The sequence below is a fragment of the Ursus americanus genome, chromosome 23 (genome assembly GCF_024610735.1).
Source record: "Ursus americanus isolate L20-20 chromosome 23, mUrsAme1.1.p, whole genome shotgun sequence".
NCBI lineage: Eukaryota > Metazoa > Chordata > Mammalia > Carnivora > Ursidae > Ursus > Ursus americanus.
Genome location: NC_142149.1, coordinates 17783371 through 17795000, shown reverse-complemented (window position 1 = coordinate 17795000; position 11630 = coordinate 17783371). Strand labels below are relative to the sequence as shown.

At 40.2% G+C, this 11630-nt stretch overlaps 1 non-coding gene across 1 annotated transcript; it reads left to right on the top strand.

Annotated features, from left to right (window-relative positions):
- Positions 1 to 5032: 5032 nt before the first annotated feature.
- LOC123803257 (U5 spliceosomal RNA) lies at positions 5033 to 5146 on the top strand. Its single transcript, XR_006782793.1, has one exon. It is a non-coding gene; the product is annotated as a U5 spliceosomal RNA (small nuclear RNA).
- The last annotated feature ends 6484 nt before the right edge of the window (positions 5147 to 11630 follow it).

The window sequence follows — 11630 nt, the reverse complement described above, 5'->3', positions numbered from 1 at the left end:
AATTCCCTCCTCATTCCCGTTTAAATCACACTCCAGGTGGTCTTCTGACACCCCACTGAGTCCAATATGGAAGTTTTGATAACAGTCAGTCAACAATAATTTAATGAGCCTGTGACCGCGTAAAGCCAGTACCAGATGTTATGAGGGTGGACTGGAGAAAAAAAAAAAAAGTAGCAGGTTTACAACGTTGTTGAGGAGACATAACACAAGTCGCAGAAGCTTAAGAAAAATCACAAAGCAATTTAGCAGTAGATTAAAAGACTCCAAGTCAAGTCTTGGGCTACCGGGGATGCAGAAGTAAGCATGGGGGATACAGAGGCGTGCTGGGGAATGGCCTTAATAAGGAAAGCCTCCTCTAGAATTCTGAACTTGGACTTGAATTTTAATCTTCCTTATACATGGTGAATCTGAAGCCTGCGATTTTATAATAAAAGTACAATTTTTTGTGTTAAATATTTGTGTGCTGGGGCACCTGAGTGGCTCAGTCGGTTAAGCGTCAACTCTTGATTTCGGCTCAGGTCAGGATCTCAGGGTGGTGGGATTGAGCCTCACATGGGGCTTCATGCTCAGCGGGAGTCTGCTGGAGATTCTCTCTCTCCCTCTGCCCTTCCCTCTCCGCTCTCTTTCTCTAAAATGAATAAATGAATCTTTTAAAAAATTTGTGTGTTGGGGGTGAATGAGGAAAAACCGCTGAGTGGATATGACATTTCCTTTTAGGGTAATGAAAATGTTTTGGACCCAGACAGAAGTGATGGTTGTACAACAATGTGAATGTACAAAATGCCACTGAATTGTTCACTTTAAAATGGTTAACTTTAGGGGCGCCTGGGTGGCACAGCGGTTAAGCGTCTGCCTTCAGCTCAGGGCGTGATCCCGGCGTTATGGGATCGAGCTCACATCGGGCTCCTCCACTAGGAGCCTGCTTCTTCCTCTCCCACTCCCCCTGCTTGTGTTCCCTCTCTCGCTGGCTGTCTCTCTGTCACATAAATAAATAAAATCTTTAAATAAATAAATAAATAAATAAATAAATAAATAAATAAATAAATAAATAAAATGGTTAACTTTAGGGGCACTTGGGTGGCTGAGTCAGTTTAGCATCTGACTCTTGATTTTGGCTCAGGTCATGATCTCAGGGTCATGACATTGAGCCCAGCGTTGGTCTCACTCTCATCATGGAGTCTGCTTCAGATTCTATCTCCCTTTTCCTCTGCCCCTCCCGCTCATTCCCACCCCCCCAAAAAAAATCTTTTTTTAAAAAAAGATTCTCTCCCTCTCTCACTGCCTCTCCCCACTGCTCTCTCATTCTCTTGCTCTCTCTCAAATAAATAAATAAATCTTAAAAAAAAAAAAACTCCTGTGGAAATAAAAATATTTTTAAAGGAGTAATCCAGGGCGCCTGGATGGCACAGTCGGTTAAGCATCTGCATTCAGCTCAGGTCATAATCCTGGGGTTCTGGGACCAAGCCCCATGTCGGGCTCCCTGCTCAGGAGAGAGTCTGCTTCTCTCTCTCCCTCTGCCCCTCATCCCACTTGAGTCTGCTTCTCCCTCTGCTCCTTACCCGGCTTGTGCTGTCTCTCAAATAAATAAAGAAAATCTTAAAAAAAAAAAAATAAAGGAGTAATCCTACCAGATATTAGAAAATATCTTTAAGCTACAGAAATTAAAACAATGTGTTATTGACACAGGAATACATGACAGATCAAGGGAACACAATGGAAGCCAAAAGTAGACTCAAGTGTATTTGGGAAATTAGTATACACTAAATTAGACAGTTGAAATCAGTGGGGCAAGATAGATTGCTCATAAAGGCTGTTAGAGCAAGTGGCTAACTATTTCAGAAAAAAATAAAGTTAGACCTCTACCTCATAGTTTATACCAAAATGAATTCCAGATGGATTAAAGAAATAAATGTAGAAGCACGGAAGCATGAGAGTTCTAGAAAGAAAATATAGTGCTTTGTATAATCCTGGGGTGACAAGGGATTTTTATAGGTTTGACATGAAGCCCTGGAACCAAAAAGGAAAAGATTGATAAATCTGACTACACACGTAAAACACACAAACAGAAGCAACTTTTGTGTGTTCTGTATGGCAAAGCATTACCACAAACAAGGTTGGAAGACACATAAATTGGGAAAAGACTGGCAACTCTTATGATAGACAACTGACTTCTCCAATATCCAAAGAACTTTTACAAGTTAATAAGAGAAAGTCAATTACTTCTATTGAAAATAGCATAAGAATGGATAGTTGATAAAAGCTGAATAGTCAATAGACATATGATAATATGTTTAACTTCATTATCAATTAAAGAAATATAAATAAAACCAACAAGGAGATTGTATTTATTGTTTATCAAATTGGTGAAGATATAAATATATATGATACCCAGAGAACAGATCCTCTCAGCATTTTTGGTAAAGGTATAAAATAGTATAACTTTCTTGGAGGGCATTTTGTCTCATGTATCAACATATTAAATGAACTTACTCTTCATAAGACAAGTGAACAAAAATAATAGGGAAAAATTGGGAAAAAACCCTTAAACGTTAGTCAACAGAAGGCAGGTCCATACTACTGGAATATTATGCAGTCATTTCAAAAAATACATACTTTGGGGGCACCTGGTGGTGCAGTCGGTTAAGCGTCCTACTCTTGGTTTCAGCTCAGGTCATGAACTCAGGGTTGTGAGATGGAGCCCGGCGTCCCACTCCGTGCTGGGCGTGGAGCTTGCTTACGATTCTCTTCTCTGTCCCTCTTCTCCTTCCAAAAAAAAAAATTTTTTTTTATAATGTATCACGACATATTGGTTAAAAAGAGTGTTGAAGAACCATATTATACTGTAGTATGACCTCATTTTTGTAAAAAAATTAAAAACCATATTGCTTACTTTTGTTTGTATCCAAAGTGAAAAAGTCTGGAAGGAAACATACCAAATAGTAATAGCAGATACTCTTAGAAGGGAGTGGAGAAAATAGGGGGAAGAAACTTACATTTTACTTTGTAGATTTCTGTAGTAGTTTATTTTATTTTATTTTGTTTTTATTTAAATTCAATTAGCCAACATATAGTACATCATTAGTTTCAGATGTAGAGTTCAATAATTCATCAATTGCTCTGTAGTGTTTTAAAATGCTTTAAAGCAAGCTTATATTACTTTTACGATCAAATACAACAAATTGGAAGATTAATTACAAATTATAGAAAATTTCCATCAGGGAATACATCAAAAGAATATATATTATATCATATATACTATTATATAATGTATTATATATTATATATACATAATCTCCTTCTAAGTCTACAGATAGATCTCCATAAAATATTGTCTGTTGAAAATGGCAGGTACACATCACAACGTACCCCCCATCTCTCTTATATTTTCCTTTTTAAAAAAATTTTTTTAAGATTTAGTTTATTTATTTGACAGAGAGAGAGACAGTACGAGAGGGAACACAAGCAGGGGGAGTGGGAGAGGGAGAAACGGGCTCCCCACTGAGCAGAGCTGGAGCCCAATGCCAGGACCCTGGGATCACAACCTGAGCCGAAGGCAGACCCTTCACAACTCAGGCACCAAGCAACCCTTATAATATTTGCCCAAAAAAACCCCAAAGTAATAACCAAAAGCCCCAAAGGAGGGAATTTTTATAACCACCCTAAATGTAATAGAGACAGACACACAAAGATGTACATGAATATGACAGTGCATGAACTCATCTATATAACTATAATTTCACAACTGTCAGGACAGAAATTAAAACTAAAAATCTTTGAGCACCATTTAATATTTATCATTACCATGTTAAATTATGCCCCAGTGTTTCTATTTGTGATGTGGAAGGAAAATTAGTTATGCCATGTGCTTTCCGTTATGCTCCTGCATGTGTATACACATATATACGGAAGAGAGAGACTGAAGTCTGTGCCAGCATGGTGGGATTTCTAGGGACTTTTTCTTTTTTCTTGAACCTAGTCTATATTGTTTAACCTCTCCGTAAGCAGTATTATCTTTTCAAACTGAAAAAAAATATTTAAGAAGTGGAAATTAACATAAAATGTATATATTTTTTTTAAGTTGGGTTTTTTTAGTAACTGCTCCCAGCATGAGGAATTTCTGCCCATGTTTTCTAATAGTGCACTGGTCAAAGAATATGTCAAAGTTGTGACCCAAACAACACCCGTTCCCTCAACATTTGACATTTTCCTTAAAGCCAAAAAGAAAGCTTAAACAACAAAAAATAAATAATCAAGATGGGGGGTGTATGAGGCTGGAAGTGCTGGGTAAACAGAAACAGTCGAACTCTCCAGGCATGGTTTGCTCTTAATATCCAGTGAGGCGACCTGCAAACCACATCACCGCAATCCCTGTAACTCCTTTCGAAGATCATGAAGCGTCTCTGACTAGTAGGGAACACAGCTCCCCACCCGGGCTAATCAGATGAAATTCTCCTTTTACCTCAGTTAGAGAAGTGCAAAAGCCATCCGAAGGACCAGACAAAACCAGACCACACAAGGCCCTCCAACTACTGTTGATTTGGGGATTTTATCTGTACAGCACCAAAACAGCTCTGTAATTGGTAGAATTTACTCAACGGACAAAAATAAAGTTAGGTATGCCAATAAAATATCAACCCATTAAAAAGTGGAAAAGTTTCAGGGACAATGAAAGAGAGTAAAAATATGGAGAGAAGAAGAATGTTCTCCCTAAAAAAAAAAAAAGGTGGAAAATTTTGGTACGAGTGTCTTGGTCTAAGCTACTCTTACAAAAGCAAATAACTGACTTTGATGTTCAGTTCAAGAGATTGTTATTTTTCTTCTTGTAGTAAATCTAACTAGGTTTCCTAAATCAAATGGTTGTTTTTTATATTATATGCACATACATTTAGTGGGGACGAAAAACCCAGCAGTTTATATGAAAGTATGTTGTTTCAGAGTCATACTCATGGCTTAGTGCTCTCAAATGGCTTTTGTGAGCATTAATGTAAGGTTCTCACCATTGGTAGGTACTGCATTAGAAAGTATGATCTCCATACTCTGGTTTCTCTTCAGATGGCATAAATATTTCACCTTTTACTAAAGATTTCCATGGAGAGAAACAATTCTGAGTCCTTAACCAATTTTTGAGAACTTGCTTGGGAAAAAAAATAAAATAAAGAGTATGATCTCCAGCAAATCTATAAACAAAAACAGGGGCGCCTGGGTAGCACAGTCATTAGGCGTCTGCCTTCGGCTCAGGGCATGATCCCGGCGTTATGGGATTGAGCCCCACATCAGGCTCCTCTGCTGGAAGCCTGCTTCTTCCTCTCTCACTCCCCCTGCTTGTGTTCCCTATCTGGCTGGCTGTCTCTCTGTTGAGTAAATAAATAAAATCTTTAAAAAAATAAAAATAAAAACAAAAATATAAACTAAAACAAAAAAACGGGTGGGAGACTCCACTCTTAGCCATATTGTCCCCACATATGAAGGCTTTAGGTCTATTCTCCATCCCTATTCCATCCAATTCCACTGAGCCTCAAAGATATGCCACCTCCTCTCAGGAATGCAGAGTTGCAAAGAGGGCTGCTTAAAAATTTATCCATGGGGCACCTGGGTGGCCCAGTTGGTTGAGCGTCAACTCTTGGCTCAGGTCATGATCTCAGCATCATGATATCGAGCCCAGTGTTGGGCTCTGTGCTCAGCAAGGAATCTGCTTAAGATTTTCACTGCATCTCCCTCTGCCCTCACCCCTACTCTCCCTCTCTCAAATAAATAAATAAATCTTTGAAAAAATTTATCCACAGTTATGAAATAGTTAGATTTCTAGTTATGTAGTTACCATGACTGCTGTGAGGAGAGAACAGCCCATGGTCTATCCCTCTTAATTGAAAGGCCGTAGGAAGTCAGGCTTCTCTGTGTTTAAGATGTAGAAGGTAGAAGAAATTCTTGTGATAGGCAGGAGGCTAAGAAGTCTGGTCTTTTATTTCTAGCCAGCAATCTTGCTGCATAATTGAAGTTGGAATCTACAGGATCAAATCTTTATCGCCTTTACTACCAGATGAACAATTTCCATCAGGATATTCCCTAGCTTTTCATTCTTAGACCAGAAGAGGTAAATCACATAACAGTTTGACTTTTCAATATGACAACAATATTTAGTGAAATATACACTTGTTTTCTAAAAGTATAGACAGGGGCGCCTGGGTGGCTCAGTTGGTTAAGTGTCTGCCTTCAGTTGAGGTCATGGTCCTGGGGTTCTGGGATCGAGTCCCACATCGGGCTCCCTGCTTGGCAGGGAGTCTGTTTCTTCCTCTACCCCTGCCCCCTGCTCATGCTCTCTCTCACTCTCTTGTTCTCTCTCTCTCGAATAAATAAATAAAATCTTTTTTTTTTAAGATTTTATTTATTTATTCGACAGAGACAGAGACAGCCAGTGAGAGAGGGAACACAAGCAGGGGAAGTAGGAGAGGAAGAAGCAGGCTCATAGCGGAGGAGCCTGATGTGGGGCTCGATCCCATAACGCCGGGATCACGCCCTGAGCCGAAGGCAGACGCTCAACCGCTGTGCCACCCTGGCGTCCCTAAATAAATAAAATCTTAAAAAAAATTAAAGCACAGACAAACTCACATTGCTATGTCTACACTCTCTCATCTTACACTTCAAACACATTGAAAAAGAGCTGACTGGCATTATAAGAACACACTGTGGTTGAAGAGGAGTGACATTCATGGGAAGTTCTAATCCTTTCAGCCAAATGACCACTGGAAAATGTCCATTTGAAATAAGGTAGACATTTGTTCGGAAAGCAAAGAGGAAGCAGTTCGTATTAATGTTAATTTCATTGTCATGGAAAGCGTGGGGAAGCTGGAGGTCAAGGTTCTGGTCCTGGTGCTACCGTTAACACCTATGTAATCATGGACAAGACAAATCACCTCTCTGTGTCTTGGGGTAAGAGGGGAATAATATATTTTATGTGCAAAGACAGGGGATGGCACAGATAATCTCAAACTTCCCTGTCAAAAGCTTTGAGAATCCCTGTTCTCAGCTGAGTTAGCATTTAATGTGATCACAGAATGGTAAAGTTGTTCTTGGCCTGGCTCACAGGGACCAAAAAGTAACAGCAACCAAACTCACCATCACCTACATCATTCACTGAATTCACCATTCAATATTCACCTGCAAGCTCTTGGCCAAAAGGTGTAGGTAGAGCAGTAGTTCTCAGAGTATAGTCCTGAGACCAAGGGAATCAGCACCACCCCTGGACTTGGTTTTTTTTTGTTTGTTTTGCTTTAAAGATTTTATTTATTTGACAGAGAGAGAGAGAAAGAGAGAGTGAGAGAGAGCACACGAGTGGCGGGAGGAGCAGAGGGAGAGTGAGAAGCAGACTCTCCATGGAGTAGGGAGCCCAATGTGGGGCTGGATCCCAGCTCCCTGGGATCACGACCTGGGCCAAAGGCAGCCGCCTAACCAACTGAGTCACCCAGGTGCCCCTGGACTTGTTTTTAAAAAATGCAAATTATGGGGCCACATCCCAGATCTATTTAATTGGAGACTCTAGGAGTGGGGCCATTTTGTTTTTTAGTACACCCCCTAGGAAGTTCTGAGGTAGGCTGAAGTGTAAGAACCATTGGCATAGATGAAACTATTCAACTGATGGCCGAAGCCAGCCAGGGTGCTTATGACACAAAAAGAATTCTAGTGGTAGGTCAGAACAAGATGACTGATAGAGAACAAAAATTTGTTTGATTCCCACGATTTGTATGGCTATTGCCACACGTACAAAGCTGGTGTCTTATTTCAAAGGTCCCCAGCATTTGTATGTTGCAGAGCTACTTTTTATTGTCTTGGAGTCCTAGAGTGTGTTAGTTATAAAACCCAATACACAGAGAGAAAAAAAGATGAAGGACAGTGAAAAAAAAAACATTATTGTATATTATATTCTCCTTCCCACCAGAGAAACTGGGGCAAACCCAGGATGGTTGCTTCTAAATTTATGAGGAAATACTTTATTCCTAGTCATGGAGTCTGATCTACATGATGCCAGAACATCTTGGTAAAATACAAAATTTTCTGCAAATAAAATATTTGCCATATAAGCTTTAAAATTTTGGTTTTGGGGCACTGGGGTGGCTCAGTCGATTGAGCATCTGACCCTTGACTTTGGCTCGGGATTGTGGGATCAAGCTCTGCACTCAGCAGGGAGTCTGCTTCAGATTCTCTCTCTCCCTCTCCCTCTGTCCCCCACCCCACTCTAAATAAATAAATAAATAAATAAATAAATAAATAAATAAATAAATAAATAAAATTTTGGTCTCAAAAAACTTAAATTTTATCTCTTTAAAAAAACCAATACTATAAACAAACAAACAGTACTAAGGAGGCTGCCCCACATTTTACTAATTATTTCCAAAAGACAGCAGCACTATCCTGAGTAGTAGCAAATTATCTCAGTGGTCAATGATGGTGATCACATGAGTTGATAATCGTGAGAAGATGATGCCTTACTGCAGACTGAGAGTTGAAAACAAAGTGACTGTGATCTCAGAAACGTCCCTTTCTCTGAGAGGCAGTCCTTGCAGGAACAGTGAGTTCTAGAGCCGGCCCTGGCACCGCCAGCTCTGTGGTTTGCACTCCTCTGAGCCTCAGGTTTCTCATCTGGACATTTGAGGATCAGGCCAAATGATCCCCAGTGGCACTTCTGGATCAAAAATTCTTTAATTCTATGCTTCTACTAACTTGAACTTTTCTCATTCGAAACCAGAACAATTTAGAGTTGGGAGGAACTTCACAGGTTGACTTATCAGGCCCTTTATTTTACAGAGAAAAGTGAAGCCCAGACAAGGTAAAGGCCAGAAATCTGGAGATGATTTGGAGAATAAAACACTAGGCCACTTGATCTCCCAGCTTATTTTCCAAAAGAAACCCCTGAGAGATTTCCCTCTTGGTGCCCAATATTTAAGATGAGCTCAACTGGAAAAGCCAGGTTTGTTAGTGTTTACCTATGTGAACAGGGTTCCTGCCTCTTCCCACTCCCAGCCTAGGGTCTAAAATTCAACTCAACTATAGAATCTAAAGACAGCTGTCCAGAGCAGAGAGTTCTTAGATGAATAGAGATGCAAGACCTCTCCTTAACTTTAACAATCAAGTGTGGTTGAAATGAGGAGCAACACCGCTCAGTGAGGCCTCTTTTAATCATTAATATTCACATCATTACAATGTTCAGGCAGTTTGCAACAAACTAGCTTATATTAGAAAGTTAAGTAGTCCTAGGTATTATCAGTAGAGCAAGGAAAAAAGAAATAAAGGGCCTGTGGGTGTGGGGGGAATAGGGGAGAGACAGAAAGAGAGGGAGGGAGGAAGAGAAAGAAAGAGAGGGAGAGAGAGAAAGAGAGAGAGAGAGAAACTCCAGAATGGTACCAATCTACTAAGGAACGGTATTATTATTACGGGTGGAACAAACAGGTTAAAGAGGGAAAGCCAGGAAGAGCACTGTTGCCAAGAACTGTTATCAATTAACATTCTGGAAACCACAGCCATACTTCTCTTCTTTGGGGATCCTATAAAATGAGACCATAAAGATTCACTGAGCCAACAAGACTTTGGTTGCGTATTGGTGCGGGTGGTAGGGAATAAGGATCAAGAGGCTCACAAAGGGATCCAGACGTCTGCTTCACTGGAGTGGAAAAAGCCATCATAACGATTTCCACAATATACCTGGCAGAACAAGGTGCTGCAGAAGCCAACGAAACTGGCTGAGAGTAGGCATAGGCCGCCCAAACTCCATTTCTAACAAGTTCCTAGGTGGAGTTGATGTTGTTGATCTGGGCACCACACTTTGAGAACAACTTATCCAGAAGCTGAGCAGTAAGAAAAGTTGAGAAGTGGGACACCTGGGTGGCTCAGTTGGTTAAGCGTCTGTCTTTGGCTCGTGTCCTGATCCTGGGGTCCTGGGATGGAGTCCCGCATCGGGCTCCGTGCTCAGCAGGGAGCCTGCTTCTCTCCATGCAGCTGCCCTTGCTTGTGTTCTCTCACACACTCTCTCTCTCAAATAAATAATAAAAACAAAAATCTTAAAAAAAAAAAAAGAAAAAGTAGAGAAGCAATTAGGAACCAAGAATATGTACAAGCAAGAGGTAAAAAAATGTGAAACAACGAGCTACCGTTACACACATTAGAATGGCCAAAATTAAAAACACTGACAACACCAAATGCTGGTGAGGATGTTGAGCAACAGGAACTCCTATGCATTGCTGGTGGGAATGCAAAATGGCACAACCACTCTGGAAGACAGTTTGGCTATTTCTTACAAAACTAAACATACTTTTACTGTATAATTCAGCAATCGTGCTCCTTGATATTTACTCAAGCTGAAGACGTGTATACACACGAAGCTGCATGTGAGTGTTTGTAGCAGCTTCATTCATAATTGCCAGAACTTAGAAGTGACCAAGATGTCTTCAGGAGGTGAACGTATAAACTGGCACACGCAGACATGGAATATTATCCAGTGCTAAAGAGAAATGAGCTATCAAGCCATGTAAAGACAGGGAGGAATCTAAATGCATATCACTAAGTGAAAGAAGCCAATCTGAAAAGGCTACCTATTGAATGATTCCAACTATATGACATTGTGGAAAAGGCAAAATATGGAGACAGTAAAAACACCATGGTCACCAGGGGTTAGGAGAGAGGGAGGGATGAATAAGTGGAACACAGAGTATTTTTAGGGCAGTGAAACTTTTCTGTATGATACTGTAATGGTGGATACACATCATTATACATTTGTCAAAACCTACAGAATGTACAGCGCTAAGAGTGAACCCCCCTGTAAACTATGGATTTTGACTGATAATGTTGTGTCAATGTAGGTTCATCAATTGTAACAAACGTACCACTCTGGTGCAGGATACTGATGGGGGGGAAGGTTGTACATGTGTGGGGGGCAGGGAGTATATGGGGACTCTCTGCCCTTTCCATTCAATTTTTCTTGTGAATCTAAAACTGATGTAAAAAATACAGTCTCTTAAAAAAAAAAAAGAAAGAAAAGAAAAGGAGAGCAAGCATCAGGTCATCCAGCCAGACAAGCAGTAGGCCTTCAGATCAGAGGTAAAGACCTTGAAAGAGAGGTAGAGCCTTACAACTGGGTAAACCTCCCATATTCTGCTCTCCAGGAGTCAGTGAAGTAGCTTCTCCAGGTTTCAACTTTGTAGGTGCCCTGGGGACGGATGGCCTGTACTGCCTGATTAGGGGCCAGCTCAGGACCCAAGCAGGTTTTAAAAGCTTTTGCAATGAAACAGCTATGTCCAGGCTCTGGCAATCTGATAAAGATGCAGAGTCCCATTATTTAACACAGTGATTTATAAAACAACTCAAATAGAAAATATATTGAAAATAATATAGAAATTTGGGCTGGTTAAAAATTGCACCAATTAGGTGAGCTGTGAGTTTTCAGTAAGATTCTATAAATACAGATTTTATTTCCCACCTTAAGGGCCTATAATCATCCAATTTGGAAACCATACCTTTCATGAATGTTCTTTTAACTTAATTACCCTTGGGAAGGAAGCTTATATTTAGTGGTACGTCACAAAACACAAAGATTTGATAGGACGTTAAAAATGGACCCCTTCGTAACTTCTTGAGCTCTCTGG